The sequence below is a fragment of the Aquarana catesbeiana genome, linkage group LG04, assembly GCF_042186555.1.
Source record: "Aquarana catesbeiana isolate 2022-GZ linkage group LG04, ASM4218655v1, whole genome shotgun sequence".
In the NCBI taxonomy this organism is placed as follows: domain Eukaryota; kingdom Metazoa; phylum Chordata; class Amphibia; order Anura; family Ranidae; genus Aquarana; species Aquarana catesbeiana.
The window spans coordinates 131,774,659-131,795,261 of NC_133327.1; the positions used below are offsets into that span (position 1 = coordinate 131,774,659).

Here is a 20,603-nt window from a genome sequence, read left to right on the forward strand (position 1 = left end):
CCCTGTATGTACTCAGAGCACAACGGCAAGAAGTCGGGCCTGGGGACTGTTAAAACCGTTGCCCGTTCCTGACAGACCATGGAGGATGATCTCCATGGATTTTATAGTAGAACTTCCACGTTCTGAAGATTGTACTGCAATTTTTGTAGTTGTGGACTGATTGTCCAAAATGGCCCACTAAAGGGTACCCCGTCTGCCATAGAGACTGCCCAAATATTTATCAAGGAGATTGTCAGATTACATGGAGTTCCCGCAAATATCATGTCAGACAGAGGGGTACAATTCACCTCACGCTTCTGGAGGGCCTTGTGTGAAACCCTGAAAATTGAATTGGCTCTATCCTCAGCCTATCACCCCCAAACCAACGGTCAGACCGAAAAGGACTTATCAGACCCTTGAACAATACATCAGATGTTTCACGGCCTTTGTTCAAGATAATTGGGTGTCTTTACAGCCCCTAGCATAATTTGCGTACAACAATGCCAGCCACTCTGCTACGGGGCAGTACCCTTTCTTCGCTAACTATGGCTTTCACCTGTCATTTTTACCTGATTTTCTTCCGGAAACTTCAATCCCAGCAGCCCAGGATATGGTGAATTTCTTCAGCCGCAACAACCGGATATTGCAGGAAGCAGTAACCAAGGCTCAAGTGGACAGCAAGAAGGCTTTTGACAGGAAGAGAAGAGGTGAATTAAACCTACAGTTGGGTGACAAAGTGTGGCTCTCCATAGGCTGGCATGTCCCTCAAGAAAATTGGCACCCAAGCTCACAGGACCATTTCCAGTGAAAAGGAAGATTAACGAGGTATCGTATGAACTATCCTTACCTGCTTCATTAAAAGTTTATCCTGTCTTTCATGTATCCTTGTTAAAGCCTGAAGTACCCGACCCCTTTCCTGACAGAGGATCCAGACTGCCAGACTCTGTTCTGGTTGATGGAAGTGAGGAGTACAAGATAGAGGCCATTTTAGACTGTAGGAAATGGCAAAACCAGGTACAATTTTTAATTAAATGGAAAGGGTATGGTCCAGAAGACAATTCCTGGGAGCCTGAATGTAACATTCATGGAAGGAGATTGATCCCTTGCTTTTTTTCTTGCCCATCCTGAGAAGAAAAAACAGTTAGGCATCCAGAGGCTGCCCCTTGGGAGGGGGCAATGTCAGGGATCTACTGTGACAGGACAGAGGTGCGTGCGCACATGCGCACATGGGCAGTAGTCAGACAGCGTCATGTGCGCAATAGCGTGCACTGGAAGCGCCTGTGTGTGCGTGTGTGCAAGAGCATGCACCGGATGTGTGTGCAAGCGCATTAGACGCTGTTTGGCGCCAATAAATGACAGTAGCTGCACAAGTGCAGTGCTGTTTGATCTGCAGCTAGTGATTCCTGTATACCTGTACCTGCCTTCTGATCACCTGTATTGACCCGGCTCTGCTTGACTTGCCCGATCTCTCCAACGCTGACCTTGGCTTGCCTTGACTCTGCTATAAGTACTTCCTTGCTGACACCCTGTTGCTGACCTCTACCTGTTCATCTGACTCCGCTTCAGCTACAGCCCTACCTGTCTGACTACCTGTGTTTGACCCGGCTTGTCTCACCTTGCTCCTGCCTATTGATTCATATTATTTAATTACCTGTGTTTCACCCAGCTTGTCTCACTCTGCTCCAGTCTGTACCTGCCAGCTTTCAGGTCCGCTGACATCAGCATCCAGAACTGTCTGGTGGCTCAACATCCATCCGTGCCTACACCACAAACAGGCACTCCTACCTCACTGCGCTCTCGAGTCTTCTGTTCCCACTCCAGTGGCTCCTGAGCCAAGGCTGTAAGAGAGGTCTCCTTCTACAAAGTCAGACTCTACCACGCGGTAGGTAACAGTACTGGAGCAGCCACAGTGGGAGGTTCCAGGTGAGCAGTGCGATTCAGGATCATGCGTAATGCTATGGCAAACTGATCATGCTTTGATCCTGCTCATCCAATCTGAAAAAACGAATTACCAACAAGTGGATTGCCTGCAACTTCTGAATTCATGGCCTTTGCCTAATGTTAGGAACCATGAATCAGACTGAGACAGAAGTGCAGTAAAAATCACACCATTTGATAAAATGGTAAAATGGTATAAACAGAGCAAACGTAGTCAAAACATAGCCAGAGTTCGGTAACCAGGATGGGTAGTCAGAGCAAGCCAAAGAAACAGAAGTCCAGAGATCAGCGAAGTCGGGTGCAGCAAACAGGATCAGGAACCAGAAGAGAAGTCAGCAAAACAAAATTCTTTTACAGGCAAACACAGCAGAGAGACTTTGGATATGTTGACCAAGACAAAGGCACAGAAGATCTGACCTAAGGAGTTTATATAACCAGCAGCTCTAGCTGACGAGCAGGAAATGAATACCAGGTGAGTCACTGTGGAAGGAGGAGTCTGGCAATTAACCGTCAGCTGAGCACAGAGCTCTGAGAAGGAAGGCCTGAGCCCAGCCCTGTCGATCCCCTTGGTCCCCTACAGCAGTGGTTCTCAACCTCAGTCCTCAAGTACCCCCAACGGGCCATGTTTTGGGAACTTCCCTTAGATAAAATAGCTATTATCAATACCTTGTCATTGATATTGATTTAAAACAGTTGTGCAAAGTAAAGGAAAACCTGAAAACATGGCCCGTTGGGGGTACTTGAGGACCGAGGTTGAGAACCACTACCCTACAGAACTCAGTGATTCCTCCTGCCAATTCCAGACCACTACGGTGTCATATAATGATGTAGGGGTTGTTGGGAGAACCCATTGAGCACATGTTCTTTATTGTTGGAAGTGGTACCAGCTGAGAGTGTTAACAACTTCAAAAAACATTTAGATGTATTCCTCAGGAAGCAGAATATACAGGACTATGGAAATTGTTAATAGAATAAAAATCACACATACATTGAAATGGGTGAACCTGTTTCTTTTTTTTCTCAACCTTATAAAAGATGTAACAGTAAAAATAGACACCCCTACTTAAAATTATTATGAAAGATCCCAGCAAGAACACTGGAATAGCCTATCTCAATAAGAACAGAAGCAGGTAAAAATGTTCAATGATTTCCCAAATATATTCAGCCAGGGGGCATGGCTTGATATATTCAAAACAGTATGTGACCTTTGGAAACTTTGGAAAAAAGGCAACAATTCCTGGTATCTTTCTATGGATACTCCATCACTGAAAATGAACAGTAAATAATTATTTTATTTAGGTGTATTTAGAAATTGTCAACATCAAACCTGTGGGGAGACCAACAGAATATGAAAATGTTCTATTTGGAAGTGGGACAGCTAACCAGATCCTCTAAATATAGCCTAAACATACATTATATGCAATGTGAGGGGAGACAATTGGAAAATCTCAATCTGAAGAGGACCAAGAGGAAATATGGATCACCACAGCAAAGTCCTCATTTAACATGTTTCCTATAGATAATTCCTATAAAGTTATTTTTAATGGTATCTCATACCCTCCAAAATCGTTAAATATGTACCCCAATACTCACCGTTATGTTTTGAACATGTGGACAAGAAGGTACAATACTCCATACTTGGTGGTCATGTCCTAAGGTCAAAAGGCTCTGAATCGGGGTCTATACCTTAATATATACAGTTCTGGGCTGTAACCTATGCAAGCACCCAATTGAGGCCTTATTAAATAAACTCTCTCTGATGTGCCATGCTCAATAGTGAGATTGATCACCTTCATTTTTAATGCCTCAAAACATACAATTGCCCACTGTCAGTGCTGGGCTCAGCCCTTCCTTCTCTGAGCCCTGCTTGCCATTGGCTGACTACCCGATCTGGTTACTGAACTCTGGCTATGTACTGACTACGCTTACTCTGTTTAACTTTTTATTATTATTCAAAAAGTGTGATTAACTGTACTTCTGTCTCGGTCTGATTCATGGTTTCTGACAGTAAGCGAAGGCCATGAATTCAGAAGATGCAGTCAGTCCACTTGTTGGTAATATTTTTTCCAGATTGGATGACCAGGATCACCGCATGGATCAGTTTGCCTTGGCGTTACAAATGCTCCTGAGTCGCACGGCTCACCTGGAATCTTCCACTATGGCTGCTCCGGTACAACGTGTGTTGCAGGCCATCTCTGCTGCTGCTCCAGTCTCTATGCAGGCACCCGACTCGAGTATTACCTCTATAAGGGGCATGTCTGGCTCCGCTCCACTTCCCAAGTGATTTGGGGGCGATCCAGTTCAATGCAGAGGGTTTCTCAACCAGGTTGAGATATACTTTGAGATGCTGACCCACGCGTTTCCCACGGACAGAAGCAAAGTAGGTTTTGTGATATCTTTGCTTTCTGAGAGAGCTTTGGCCACTCTCTATGGGAGGTGCAAAAACCCGTGGTCCTGAGTTACCCAGAATTTGTGGCTTCCTTCAAAAGGGTATTTGACGTTCCCACACACTCCGCTTCTGCTGCCAAGAGCCTCATGTCCATCAGAGTACGAGAACTGTTGCCAATTATGCCATTGAATTCCGTACTCTGGCAGCAGAGGTTGCTTGGAACAATGAGGCCCTCGTGGCTGCCTTCTCTCATGGTCTCTCGGATAACATCAAGGATGAGATAGCAGCCCCAGATATACCCACTGAGCTGGAGAGGTTGATCACATTTGCCATCCTCATTGACTCCAGACTCAGAGAAAGACTCTCCTTTAAGGAGCGCTGGCGCAAGCCTCCTGTACATTTGTCTCCGAGCTTTGCAGTCCCACCCTTGCCTCCCTCACCTCCCATGCCTCATGGTACTGAGTCGGTCTGTGAAGATGAACCCATGCACTTGGGCTTCACGCGTCTCTCTGCGGATGAGAGAGCCCTTAGGAGGAGGGAGAGATTGTGCCTTTATTGTGGCCAGGCTGGTCACTTTTTGAAGTCTTGTCCTATCCGTCCAGGGAACGCCCGAAGCTTGAGGTCCTGTCACGGACAGACCTTAGGTGGCGTTGCTTTGTCTCCAGTTTCCCAGAAAGATAAGCCCCTTGTTTTGGTTACCCTATCTTGGGCTGAGTCATCCGTATACAGGCTCTAATCGACTCTAGGGCTGCAGGCCTATTTATTGATGCTGCCTTTGTATCGAAGCACTCGATTCCACTGCAGCTGCGTGACACTCCACTTGCCATCGAGGCTCTTGACGGGAGACCTCTACAGCCTGCCCATGTGACTCATGAGACTGTTCCGTTGTCCATGGCCGTAGGGGCCCTTCACCATGAGATAATCCAATTCAAAGTTATTTCCTGTTGAGGTTCTGTCCTGGTCGCCACAGTGCAGTGAGAGATGCTTCCAGAAGGTAGCCAAGGTCCTGTGCACCTCTTCACTCTCCTCCCTGCCTGAGGAGTACCACGATTTTAGCGATGTCTTTGACAAGGGTCAAGCCGGTACTTTGCCTCCACATCGGTCGTATGATTGCGCAATTGACCTTGAACCTGGTGCCATACCCCCTCGTGGCCGGGTTTTACCTTTGTCGGTCTTGGAGGATAAGGCCATGGAGCAGTATGTTGTAGACGCACTTTCTCGAGGTTTCATCCGCAAATCCTTGTCTCCTGCTGGTTTCTTTTTTGTGAAGAAGAAGAGTGGTGAGCTGAGACCTTGTATCGATTAGAGGAGTCTCAATCGTTTCACGATTAAGAATGCCTATCCCATTCCGTTGATTACGGAGTTATTTGACCGCCTCAAGGGAGCAACGGTTTTCACAAAGCTTGATTTGAGAGGGGCATACAATCTCGTCAGGATTAAGGAGGGCGACGAGTGGAAAACTGCTTTTAATACCAGATCAGGTCATTATGAGTATCTCCTATTGCCTTTTGGCCTTTGTAACGCTCCGGCAGTTTTCCAGGAGTTCATTAAAGATGTCCTCAGAGATTTGTTGCAGTTATGTGTGGTGGTTTATCTCGACGATATCCTCATATTTTCCAAGTCCCTGGAGAGCTACCACACAGCTGTCTGTCGTGTGCTTCAGAGAGTAAGAGAGAACAATCTCTATTGTAAATTGGAAAAGTGCGAATTCCATTGTGAACAGGTTAAATTCCTGGGCTATGTCATTTCCACTGCTGGTTTTTTGATGGACCCAGAGAAACTTTCAGCGGTCCTACAGTGGCCTTGACATGTGGGTTTATGTCCTCTACAGCTTTTTCTTGGCTTTGCCAACTATTATCAAAAGTTTATTCGTAACTTCTCATCTCTGGTAAAGCCCCTGACTGATATGACCAGGAAAGACGGCAACCCACAGAGTTGGTCTCCGGAGTCCATTAAGGCCTTCGAGAGTCTCAAGGCTGCCTTTGTTTCTGCTCCTGTGTTGGCACACCCTGATCCTACGTTGCCTTTTATTCTAGAAGTTGATGCTTCTAAGACTGGAGTTGGCTCTTTTCTGTCTCAACGTCCTAACTCTGAGTGCACTATGCATCTGTGTGGCTACTTTTCCAAGAAATTGTCACCGGCAGAGTGCAATTACGAGATTGGTGACAGAGAGCTGTTGGCGATCATTTTAGCCTTGAAAGAATGGAGACATCTCCTTGAAGGTACCACTGTGCCGGTTCTCATTCTTACTGACCATAAGAATCTCACATTCTTGTCTGAGGCTAAGCGCCTCTCTTCCAGAGGGGCGCGATGGGCTCTTTTCTTGTCGAGTCTTAATTACATTGTCTCATTCTTACCCGGTATGAAGAATGTAAGGGCTGACGCCTTGTCACGACAATTTTCCTCCACTTCCAAGATGGAGTCGGTTCCGGTTCCTGTGATTCCTCCTGATCGTATTCTGGCTACGGTTCGCACCAGTCTTACTTCTCCTTTGGGTGACAAAGTTCTTGCTGCTCAGGTCGATGCTCCTCCTGAGAAACCTTGTGACTGCTGCTTTGTTCCCGAGAGTCTCCGTACTGCTGTGCTCCAGACTTACCATTCTCCCAAGGCTGCTGGCCACCCTGGGAAGAATCAACTCTTTTGGGCCATTTCCCAACAATTCTGGTGGCCTAGTCTACGTGCTTATGTAACCGCCTTCGTAGCTGCCTGTTCCGTGTGTGCTCAGAGTAAGACTCCACGACACCTTCCAGTGGGCCTCCTACAACCCATACCCAATGGAGAGAGGCTCTGGACCCACCTGTCTATGGATTTCATTGTGGAGTTACCCAACTCCCAGGGCAACACAGTTATTCTTATGGTGGTTGACCGGTTTTCGAAAATGTTGCATTGTATTCCACTCAAGAAATTGCCTACTTCTAAGGAACTGGCTTCTATTTTTGCTCGGGAGATCTTACGCTACCCAAGGTGATTGTCTCAGACAGGGGTAGTCAGTTTGTGTCCCGGTTCTGGCGAGCCTTTTGTGCACAGTTAGGTATTCAGCTTGCTTTCTCCTCTGCATATCACCCGCAGTCTAATGGGGCTGCAGAATGAGCCAATCAGTCCTTGGAGCAATTCCCACGTTGCTATAATTCTGACCATCATAACAACTTGTCAGACCTCTTAGCGTGGCCGAAGTTTGCTCACAATAGTGTAGTTGAATTCAGCTTCCTGTTTGTCCCCGTTTATGGCGAACTATGGTTTCCAACCTTCTGTGTTGCCTGCCTCGTTTGTTCCGCAGAATATTCTTGCGTTAGAGGAGCATCTCCGTGGCATTCGTTCCACTTGGGCACAAGTCCAGAAGGCTTTGCGACATGCTAATGATAGGTACAGATTCCATGCTGACCGCAGATGCCTGCCTACGCCTTCCTACCAGGTTGGGGACAGAGCCTGGCTGTTGTCTCACAACCTCCGACTTCGTGTTCCTTCTTTGAAGTTCGCACCTCGGTTTATTGGGCCTTTCCGTATCCTTCGCAGGATTAACCCAGTGGCTTACGTGTTGGACCTTCCTCCTAGTATGCGCATCTCTGATGTGTTTCATGTCTCCTTATTGAAACCTTTGGTCTGCAATCGCTTTACCACCTCGGTGCCACGTCCTCACCCTATACAGGTTGAAAACCATGAGGAGTATGAAGTACAATCCATTGTTGACTCCCGTAGGTTCCGTGGTCCGGAGGAACACTCTTGGGTCTCATCCTCAGACGTATATGCCCCTGTCCTCCTCAGTGATTTCCATAGACATTTTCCCCTCAAGCCCAGTGGTCCTCGGAGGGGGAGGGGTCATTGAGGAGGGGGTACTGTCAGGGCTGGGCTCAGCCCTTCCTTCTCTGAGCTGGCCGCTCAGCTGTCAACTAATTGCCAGTTCCTTTCTCTCCACAGTGACTCAGCTGTTGATGATCTGCTCGTCAGTCCTGGCTACTTAAAGCTGTCCAGCTCACTTCATCTCTGCCTTCGCCTTTGGTCACATCTCAGAGACTTTCTCCTGCATTCCTGTAGAAGACTTGCTCAGCTGACGTCTCTTCTGGCTCCTGATCCTGCTTGCTGTACTACTACGTTGATCTCTAGCTCTCTGGCATTGGCTGCCTACCCGATCTGGTTACTGAACTCTGGTTATGTATTGACAACGCTTACTCTGTTTACCTTTTTATTATTATTAAACAAGTGTGATTAACTGTACTTCTGTCTCTGTCTGATTCATGGTTTCTGACACCCACTCAGACAATCCCCTACTCTGAATTTCTGGTCCCCTTGGATCTCGTACTCCCAACCTAACTAAAAAGCCCTAACTCTTTGAATTGCTAATACCTTTTCCTGGTCCATGAAGCCGTCATTTGGCCCAGATGCTGAAGTAGAGAAAGGGGTGGGGTCATCCGGTGACATCACTGGGTGACACTGCTCCTTTGTTTACTTTAGTGGTAAGCAAAATGACAGCTCCTTCCCTAGCGCTAAAGTAAACAAAGGAGCCGGCAAATGCATTTAGAGTCAGCAATGACATTCAGAGCTGACAAGTAAGGGGAACCTGTATGTACACACTGCCCCCTCACTGTAAACACTGCTCATCTCCTCTCCTGCCCATCTCCTTGCACCCACTGCCCTCCTTGCCCCAAAGACACTATTCCACCCCTAATATCAAAGATGGGGCACTGTTTACTCCCACTGAACAATCTATACCCCCCCGCTGGCCACAGTCCGGCCCCCTTAAAGTCTGAAGGACAGTAAATTGGCCCTTTGTTTTGAAAATTTGGAGAGTTTCACGGGCGCATGCAATTTTAATGCTTGACATGTTGGGTATCTATTTACTCGATGCAACTTCATTTTTTATATTTTACCCCAAAAATTGGGTACATTATTGCATTTGTAAGCCCTAAAATGCACTGTGTATTGTTTACTGAAATTTTACATCTCAAAAACCGTTGCACTAATATCATGTGACATAAAAAATTGGAATTACCACAATTTTATTCTCTAGTCAGTGGTCATCAACCCTGTCCTCAGGGCCCACTAACAGGCCAGGTTTTATGTATTACCTTGGGGAGACGAAGACTAGAATACTGCAATCACTGAGCAGCAAATGATATCACCTGTGATGTTTTCAGTTATCTTGCAAACCTGGCCTGTTAGTGGGCCCTGAGGACAGGGTTGATGACCACTGCTCTAGGGTGTCTACTTTCAGAAAATATATAGCGTTTGGGGGGTTTAAGTAGTCTTCAGGCCTGAAATTATGTTTATTTATGCAAGCATAACATTGAAAAAATGCCTCTGGGACTCAAGTGGTTAAGGACTTGAGCTGGCGGATGTAAAAAAACTGATGTAAAAATGGATAAATGCATTACTAAAGCTGGTCAAAGACGGTATGAATCTTGGCTGGTTCAGCAGGGACCCGCAGATATTCGAACCATGAATGAGCAGGTTGATTGTACCCAAGTTGATTGAATGATCAACTTGGGTACATCCAGTCTGTCAGGTTTTTCATGTGATTATTGCTAGCAGCTATAGCCACTAGCAATAATCACTGTGTTCTCCCAGCTGGGACGTCCCCCCATCCCCTTCCAGCCAGGAGAACACAATAGCACCTCAGGAGGGATTCCCCTATTAACAGTGACTGTGTTGATGGTGGAATCGAGTGATTTTCGTTCCTGCAACCCGTGTTTGCAGGAAAGAAAATCGCACCATATATGGCTTTAATAGTGTGTAGTTTGTGAAGCTTAAGATATCCTCTTCCATTTATACTGCCATATGATGCTGCCATCACTATACATAAGTATTCAGTATGTTGATGTATTTTTAAGGGTAAGCTCAGGACAAATGCATTTATTACTGTAAGTAGTAGTTATCACAGTAGGTTAATTATGATAAAATAATACTAAATATAGACTCCCACAGATTCAGATTATCATAAAAAACAACAGACTTATTCACTGATAAGCAGAACTACTCAATTACCTTTCATAGTTTGCTCAATAGTTCCTCTTGAATGTTCATCTGAAAATAAAGAGAAGTGCTATGGTTTCATTATTTTAATCCTCCAAGTCTATTACTTAATATTGTGTTTGCACTTCTGTTTTTTTTTAATATAACATACTTCCTTATAATTATTGGTACAGTACTTCTTATATATTAATAACTTACTGCCTATTGGATAATTTGTAAGCATATATATCAGGAATGAAAAGCTTTTGCAAGACTACCCACTGTATGCAGCTCAATAACTGTGTAGACCCACCTTCATAGTGTTGCATTCATCAAATGATGCATGCACCCATTTACATCAATGAAGCAAATAATACTTATTATCCTTGAACTGACAAAAATAATACAAATCACATTAAACATGTCAATCACATAAGTCCCTTCAATTTTCCAAGGTGATGAAAAATACTTCTTCTTTAACCACTTGCTTACAGGGCACTTAAACCCCCCTCCTATCCAGACCAATTTTCAGCTTTCAGCACTGACGCATTTTGAATGACAATTGCGCGGTCATACAACACTGTTTTCTTTTGGTGGTATTTGATCACCTCTGCGGTTTTTACTTTTTGTTAAAAAAATGTAAAAAACTGAATTTTTAAAAAAAAAAAAATTTTATTTTAGTATATTTTGTTATAAAAAATTTAAAACGGGTCATTTTTCTCCTTCATTGATGTACGCTGATGAGGCGGCAGTGATGGGCACTGATAGGCGGCAGTGATGGGCACTGATGGGTGGCAGTGATGGGCAGCACTGCCAGGTGGCACTGATTGGCACTACAGGTGGGCATTGATAGGTGGCACTTGTTGGCATTGATAGGTGGCACTTGTGGGCAGTGTTAGGTGGCACTGTGGGCAGTGTTAGGTGGCACTTTTAGGTGGCACTGATGAGGCAGATGTGCCTCTTCCACTTGGGGACCGATGTCCCTGACATCCGATCCGGTGATCGGCTTTTTTTTCTACTCGCGCTGTCAGCGTGAGTAAAAAAAAAAAACGATTACCGATCTTTTGTTTACATCATGTGATCAGCTGTCATTGGCTGACAGCTGATCACATGGTAAGGTCTCAGTGACTCGGCGATCACAGCGCGCCAGGCGCGCGCCCTGCAGGGCGTGTGCAGGGAGCGTGCACAGGGGAGGCCGTCATATGACGGCCTCCCAGGAATGCAGGTCCGCGCTGTGGCCGTCATTCAGCCATAGCGCGGATAGCAGGTGGTTAATCCTTCACATGCATCAACAGCACAAGTGAGTCCCACCACCATTCATTATGTGCTCTTATCTGAACATGTGAACCTAGTAATGCAAACAATAGGTCAAACGCGCCTACCCCTTTAAGGGGTTTATTCCCAGGGTTTCACCACTCTTTCCCTCCTGAGGATCTCTCCACTGGCTCCTGTGTGAAACAGCACCAATATGCAGCCTCCACTTGCTCCTCCGCTCAAAAAAAGAAAGAATAGCATAGTGCTTTACCGATATAACACAAAATCCCTTTATTAAAAAGCTTAAAATATGTACACTCACGTGATAGGTGAATTCAGACAGCAGTGCATGTCCCCTTAGGCTAAACCTCAGCATCACCTGTTTCCAGCAATCCAGCGGCACTTCCAGGTAGACACAATGATGTCATAGGCCCCGCCTTGACATGTGTAAGAGTCCACGGCTTATTACGCATGCACCAATGGAGCATTGCCGCAAGAGGAAATCTGTGCCAATTGAGCATCCGGCAAAGACGCCTCAGGGCGCCAACCCACACCTGCGCAGAAGACTTGATGGAAGAGGGCAGGAAAATGCCATTGACGTGCACAGGAAGTGACCTCAACCTGATGGAAAAAGGCGGGAAAATACACAGGTAGTGTACAGGAAGTGACATCAACCTGATGGAAAAAGGCAGGTAAATGTCCAGGAGGCGCACAGGAAATTACCTCAAACTTCCCTATATAAGCTCAGCCCAGACACTGCCAAATTGCTGGATTATCTTCAGTCCCCCCCTTGTTCCTGTGCTAGTGTGTGATTTGTCTGAACCTGTGGTGACCTGGAAATCTGTTTGACTACTCTTGATTGCTGCTTGCCTTTGACCTCGAATTTGTACCTTAATCATTCTTGTCATGACTCTTGTCATGACTCCTCCCATCCTGTTCCTGCACAGAGAGAGAGAGAGCTAGCTGGATGGCTGGCGGCTATCCAATAACAGAGAATGGGTGGGTCGCCAAGGGAAAGGGGCTGGACAGCATCAGCACATGTGTTTCTATGTGAGGCAGCTGTGGAATTGTCCCTGGAAGCAGAACCGAGTAATGAGGAGAGCAAGTCCTGCAAACAGGTTAGTGTAGTATGTACAGGACAGTGTCAGCAGGGTACAGACCAGTCTTATACACTAGCACCATACAGTATATACAGACCAGTCTGTACCCCAACACTGTACTGTATATGTTATACACACACCAGTCTGTAAATAATGTAAGGTATGGTGTACATACTGGTCTGTACCTAATGCCCTGTATTGCGCCCTCCTAATGCCCTGTACTGCGCCCTCCTAACGCCCTGTACTGCGCCCTCCTAACGCCCTGTACTGTGCCATCCTAACTCCCTCCTAACACCCTGTACTGCACCCTCCTAACACCCTCCTAATGCCCTGTACTGCACCTTCCTAACACCCTCCTAATGTCCTGTACTGCGCCTTCCTAACACCCTCCTAATACCCTGTACTGCGCCCTCCTAATGCCCTGTACTGCGCCTTCCTATCATCCTCCTAACGCCCTGTACTGCGCCTTCCTAACACCCTCCTAACGCCCTGTACTGTGCCCTCCTAACACCCTGTACTGTGCCCTCCCTGTGTTGCCTCCTCCTTCCCCCCTCCAGCTGTCATCTCTGCCCCCATGTCTCTAAATGACCCTCCCATCCTCTTCCCTCAGCAATCACAGCCTTTTTCTTCTCAATTCTCCCACCCCACAATCCCTATTTCACCCCACCCTCAACTACCCTGCCCTCACTTACCCCTCTACTTCCCACCCTGTCCTCACCCCAGCCTCGCCCAACTCCCTAACAACCCCCCTCCCAAACCACCCCCCTACCTACGCGATAGGTATTGGTAATTGGTATCGGCGAGTACTTACAAAAAAGTAATCGGTACTCGGTGTTAAAAAAGTGGTATCGGTGCAACCCTAATCTCGACCATTCTTCTTCTGATTAACCCTTTTATGCTTCGTTGCTCAACTGGACTTAAGCTCGGCTCGGATCCCAGACTACGGCTTGCACGGTGCTCCACACCCTTTGCACCCCTGCCACTCGGTGTCCCCACCAAGTCTCTGTCTCCATCTCCAGACGGAGGCCTCCCCACTACTTCGACCTCACATCAGGTACGTGGCCCTTGTGACAAAATAATCCAGCCATGTCTGAGACTGAGGGGAGTGCTTCCGCCTTTGAGGCTCTTTGCCAACAAGTGGCCTTTGTGTCTCAGGCCCTGACGTCCATAAAAAAGGGGTACTTTCAACTGGAAGGTCGGCTGACTGCAATGGCCAATCCCTCAGTTCTGAGCCTGCGGAACCACCTGTTACGGCTATGGAGCAGCCCATCTCTACTCCAGCTCCTGAACCATGGGTTCCTATGCCCGAATGCTTTTCAGGGGTTTGCCACAAGTTCCGGGCTTCCAGTAATGCCTGATGGCTATACTTTACCTTACAGCCTAGGACCTTCTCTTCAGAGGATACACAGGTAGGGTTCATAGTAGCCTTACTTACAGAAGAAACTCAAGCATGGGCTCATCAGCTATTGGAAAGGGAGAGTCCTATACTGCACTCAATGTCTTCTTTCTTCAATGCCATGGCAATCCTTTATGATGACCCACAACAAACCTCCACGGCTGAAACAGTGTTGACCTCTCTACAACAGGGGAAACGCCCTGTTGAGGACTATGTAACAGAATTTCTCAAGTGGGCTGCAGACACTGCATGGAATGACGCTGCCTTGCACCATCAGTTTCGCCTGGGGCCTGTCTGAGCCCCTCAAAGATGAATTAGCAAGAGTGGGGCTCCCTGATACTTTGGAACCTACAATTCAGTTGGCTATCCAGCTTGATCGCAGACTCAGAGAATGTCGTAGGGAACGATCTGGAATGGCCCATCCCACATGGATGCTCCCACCGGTAGCCATGGCTCCACACCTGAGAACCCTTGAGATCCACGCATCAACCCCAATTCATGATGCAGAACCGATGCAACTCGGCTTAGTTCGTGCACCCCTCACACCTGCAGAACGACAATGCCGTTGCCTAAACTATTTATACCCGTATTGTGGTGGAGCGGGTCATTTTCTTCAGGGATGTCCCATTAGGCATGAGTAAGTGGATCGAACCTTCATCTGTTTCACCATACATTGTTAAATCCTCACATCTTACTCTCTGCCTCTCTTTGCAGATACCGGGAAGGAAAATCTGAGTAGCAGCCATTATTGACTCTGGGGCTTGCAGCTCCTTCATTGACATCCACTTCTCCAAAAAGTATGGAATCCCACTATGCAAGAAGCCCCAGCTATTTACTGTTCATCTGGCAGATGGCTCCACACCAACCTCGGGTCCCATAACCCATGAGACCACCCTCATATTGACCACCACCAAAGCAGACCATTGGGAATATCTTCGGCTGGACGTGATTTTTTTTCCCCCATTTTTCCGGCTATTTTGGGGTTACTGTGGCTTCGACAGCACCCGCCACAGATTGATTGGTCCACTGAAGTTGTGTCTTTCGGCTCACCCTATTGCTTACACCACTGTTTCCCACAACAAGTCTGTTTGATGGTTCAACACCTTTCCACAGATGTCAACACTCTTCTCCCCCAGGTTTACAGAGACTTCCTGGACGTCTTCGACAAGAAGGGGGCTGAATCCCTGCCGCCTCACCGGCCGTATAATTGCCCTATTGAGCTTCTTCCTGGTTCTGCAATACCATTTGAGATGATCTTCCCACTCTCTGAGCCTGAATTAGAAGTCCTCCGAAAATACATTGATGACAATCTTAGGAAAGGGTTCATCCGGTCCTCTACCTCTCCTGCTGGTGCTGGACTCTTCTTTGTGGAAAACAAGGACCATTCTTTAAGACCATGCATTGACTACAGAGAATTAAACAGTATCACAATCAAGAATCGATACCCGTTGCCTCTAGTTCCTGAGCTTATTCAGAGGCTCTGCACCGCTAAGGTCTTCTCAAAATTGGACCTACAGGGGGCCTACAATTTAATACGGATAAGCGAGGGCGATAAATGGAAAACGGCCTTTCGTACTAGGTTTGGCCATTTTGAGTATTTGGTCATGCCATTTGGGCTGTGTAACGCCCCAGCAACTTTCCAACACTTGGTGAACAACATCTTTCGGGATTTTCTTGACCTCTTTATGATAGTGTACTTAGATGACATCCTTGTTTTTCCACCTTCCCTCGAGGCACATCACATCCACATCCTTTTTCGCCTCCGAGCCCATAAACTCTACGCCAAGCTTGAAAAATGTGAGTTTGAGAAAGTACCATACAATTCCTTGGCCTCATTATTTTGACTTCTGGCATCTCCATGGACCCCAAGAAGGTAACTGCAATTCTTGAATGGCCAGTACCCTCGGACTGTAAGAGCGTCCAGAGGTTCGTGGGATTCGCCAATTTTTATAGAAGATTCATCAAAGGCTTCTCGTCAATAATTTCACCTATCACTCAACTCACCAAGCAAAACAGCCACTTTCTGTGGTCCCCCTCAGCACAAACGGCTTTCGACAAACTCAAGAAGCAATTCACCTCTGCCCCGGTCCTTCGTCATCATGACCCGGCCCTGCCTTACATTTTGGAGGTCAATGTTTCAGAGATTGTGGTTGGGGCAGTCCTTTCTCAGCTCCACAAAACCACAGCCATCTTGCATCCTGTTGCCTTCTTTTCCAGGAAGTTGTCCCCAGCCAAAAGGAACTATGATGTAGGGGACCAGGAACTCCTTGCTATTAAACTGGCCCTGGAAGAATGGCAATATCTATTAGAAGGACCATCACACCCTATACTTGTCTACACTGATCATAGGAATTTGGAATACATCGGTACAGCTAAACGTCTCAGACCTAGACAAGCCAGATGGGCTCTCTTCTTCACCCGATTTCAAATGCATATTATCCGGGATCCAAGAATTGTAAACCTGATGCTCTATCCCGCATGTATCCCACATCAGATAACTTGCCAACAATGGACGCGATATTCCCTGCCTATAATTTCTTCCTACTTACGGATTACCTCTTGTCCAGTTTTAAACTGGCCTCCTCTCTAGACCAATTGCCCTCAGGAGAACACCTGCAAGAAAAGGATGGACTTTTCCTCCATGACCACGCTGTGTTTGTGACCCTTCAACTGAGAGTTCTTGTGCTCAAATTCTGCCATGACAACAAGTTAGCAGAGCATTTTGGGGTGACCAAAACCACCAATCTGCTTTTGCGAACCTTTTGGTGGCCTACTCTCAAGGCAGACTGCCATGCTTATGTCAATTCCTGCCCGGTATGCCATAACAGCAAAACAGAACAGAATAAATCATGGGGTCTCCTATGCCCCCTGCCTGTTCCCTCCAGACCCTGGGAACAAATTAGCATGGATTACATAGTAGAGCTTCCACCCTCTGATGGGATAACATCCATATTTGTTCTTGTGGACTGCCTTACAAAAATGGCTCAATTTATTCCTATGATTGGCACTCCTTCCGCCCCAGAAACAGCTCAGGCTTTTATCAAGGAGATCATACGCCTCCATGGGGTCCCCAGCAATATTGTATCGGATCGTGGGGTCCAATTCACCTCTAAATTCTGGAAGGAGCTCTGCCTTGCTCTAGACATCGAGAACCACTACTCTTCGGCCTACCACCCTCAGACCAATGGACAAATGGAACGCATGAATCAAACTCTTGAACAGTACCTTTGTTATTTCTCCACCTTTGTCCAAGACAATTGGGCATCCCTACTTCCTTGCGCAGAATTCGCATACAACAACGCAATACATTCTACCACTAAGCAATCACTGTTCTACTCCAAACTGGGGTACCACCCTTCTTTTTCCCCTGTCTTACATGCTTTCACTTCAGTTCCGGCTGTCTGGAACAGAGTGGAGTTTCTACACAACTTAGAGCTCCTAAAGGATACCATGGCCAAGGCACAGCTCGATTACAAGACCATCTATGATCAAAGGTGGTGGAGGGATCTCGATCTTCGACCGGGAGACAAGGTTTGGCTGTCTACCAGGCATTTTAAGTTGGCCTGTCCCTCCTAAGTTCATTGGGCTCTGCCCTGTCCTGTCCCGATTCAACCCTGTTGTCCACAAACTCAAACTGCCCTCAACTTACCGGATCCACCCTGTGTTCCATGCCTCCCTCCTGAGGCCCATCCTCCGCCTCCCTCTATGATTAAAGAATTTGAGAAGTACGAGGTGGAGGCCATCCTGGACTGCCATAGAGGGAGCCGTGGACGCCAATTTCTGGTACATTGGAGGGGTTACGGCCCTAAAGAGAATTCCTGGGAACCCGAGTCGCATATCCACGCTCCAGATCTTCTCCGGCAGTTCTTTCAGTGAGCTTTACCCCTTCAGGGGGGCTCTGTAAGAGACCACGGCTTACTACGCATGCACCAATGGCGCGTTACTGCAAGAGGAAATTCGTGCCAACTGAGCATGTGCCCAAGATGCCTCAGGGCGCCAACCCGCACCTGCGCAGAAGACTTGATGGAAAAGGGCAGGAAAATGCCCAGGAAGTGCACAGGAAGTGACCTCAACCTGATGGAAAAAGGCGGGAAAATACACAGGAGGCACACAGGAAGTGACATCAACCTGATGGAAAAAGGGGGAAAATGTCCAGGAGGCGCACAGGAAGTGACCTCAAACTTCCCTATATAAGCCTAGCCCAGACACTGCCAAATTGCTGGATTATCTTCAGTCCCCCCTTGTTCCTGTGCTAGTGTGTGATCTGTCTGAATCTGTTGTGACCTGGAAACCTGTTTGACTACTCTTGATTGCTGCTTGCCTTTGACCTCGTATTTGTACCTTAACCATTCTACTTCTTTGCCCCTTTTGTACTCAGCTGCCAGATTGGAACCGACCCCGGCTTGGATCTCGACCATTCTTCTTCTGATTAACCATTTTATGCTTCGTTGCCCAACTGGACTTGATCTCAGCACGAATCCCGGACTAAGGCTTGCACGGTGCTCCACACCCTTGGCACCCCTGCTACTTGGTGTCCCCACCAAGTCTCTGTCTCCATCTCCAGAGACTTTAAGGACCCGTGGTGCAAGGGAGGCCTCCCCACTACTTCGGTCTCACATCAGGTACGTGGCCCTCGTGACAACATGTCTCATCATGCTCTCATGACTTTATCAAAGGGTTATCACTCATCAATGTAAATGGGTGCACATATCATTATTTGATGAATGCAACAGTGAAATTGGTTGTTTTAAGCATTTTTGTTGATTTATAGTAGTTTTATTACTTATTATTTAATTAATTATTGGAGCACCCACAATAGTCAAGTAGGGGGTAATACCTTTAAGACAAAAAAGTATTTTTTGTATTTTGTTTCATTAATATTGATGTGCGAACACATTATAGTGTGAGCAGCAACAACTTAATGGAGGTCAAGTCGTTACTAGTAGCGCACAGAGAATAATTTCATTTATTGTGTCCATAGGGTTAGCATAATTGAGTGATAGTGATAATGGCTGTTGACTATTTGATATCAGGTTGATGTGGCTTTCATATATATGAACTTTTGAAGTCCTACACTTCATTGCCGCTTGTCACATTAGTAGCATAACATTTTTTATTTTTCTTAGCTTTAAGGATGTTTGTAGCTGCAGGTACTGTGGAACAATTCATCCTCAAAATCACTTTCACTTCTAGCTGCTCAGCTCACCTTGCTCATCCTTCCTAGCATCGACTTGCCTACTTGTCAGCCTTTTAATCAATAATGGTAAAGCCAAAATCCACTCACCAGAGATTTCTATTAACCAGTTTGGGGATTCAACAAAGATGGGGTACACAGGAAGACAGGGCACAAAGTGTTGACATGCAGCTTGAACTATTTCAGTGCTTTTCTGTGAACTCTGAGAATAAATTGATCCACAGTGTCTGTAACTACAGATGCCAGTGAGAGTTTGTTTTAAAGTTCATTAACTGCTTGTTAATAACATGTAAATATGTGAATTTCCATAACCTGGCTACATGCTTACTTTAAAGTAGAATTCTAGCTTAAACCTATCTAGTGTTAAAAATGTCCACTCCCCACCTTCAAACTCCCCCTCCTCATAGAGAGTGCTCAACAAAGCTTGAGAGCAAGGACATTATTTAAGAGCCCTTTCACACTGGGGCGTGGGCTGCGTTTGCAGGAAAGCGCTGCTAGTTTAAGTGGCGATTTACCGTTGCTGTGCAGGCGGGAAAGGGGCACTTTTAATCCCAAACAAAGGGATAACAAGGGGTTAAAAGGGCCGGCAAAGCGCCGCTGTCGAAGCGCTTTGCAGCCACTTTGGCAGCGCCACCCATTGATTTCAATGGCAGGGCGGTTTAGGACCAGTGTATACACCACTCCCGCACCGCCCCAAAGACACTGCTTGCAGGACTTTTTTTCGGTCCTGCAAGCGCGCCACCCCAGTGTGAAAGCACTCTGGCTTTCACACTGGGGAGGCTTGAGAGGTGCTTTTCAGGCGCTTTTCATGCGCTTTACAGGCACTATTTTTAGCGCTAAAACGCCTGAAAAGCACCTTTAGTGTGAAAGGGGTCTAAAGGATCCATGCTGCAGCCCTTGTCCCACCTCTCCCCTGCAGCCACGCTGGCTGATACAGGGGAGGCAGATTATGTGACTGTACCACAGTGGAATGAAGTCAGGCAAGTTTGGCAGATGTAGCAGCTTAAGGGGGAGCAATTGAATCACAAGTGTAAATGACGCCTTAGAGATTTTCAGCACTACAACATCCTGTTTTCACAAATTCTAAAGAGATTACAGGAAGTGAAGGTAGTCCACAACCCCCAATTACAGCATACAGCAAAAGTAATTGTAAAGTTAAATCTTTAGGGCACGATTTTGGGTTTTACCCTATTCTTGTGAGTTCCGGTCAGTACTGCTTAGACCTTAGAAGGAGGGGGTATACTGCCAAAAGATTGTCTTGAAACTAACTGTTAGTGCAAATAAAAAAAGTATCGCAGACAGTCAGAAAGCGCAAAGTACACACAGCACATGCAGTCAGAGCACACGCGGACAGCAAATGCAGACGCAGCACAAGTAGACTGAGTACACATACAGACAATGCATAGT

General features: G+C 46.6%; 1 protein-coding gene across 1 annotated transcript in view; it reads right to left on the reverse strand.

Moving 5' to 3' along the window:
• LOC141139490 (uncharacterized) overlaps positions 1–20,603 on the reverse strand; it is a 143,935-nt gene that overhangs the window by 72,737 nt on the left and 50,595 nt on the right. Inside the window, exon 2 of the mRNA XM_073625649.1 lies at positions 10,286–10,324. The gene's annotated coding sequence lies outside the window, so the exon portion shown is untranslated. The remainder of the gene's footprint in view (positions 1–10,285; positions 10,325–20,603) is intronic.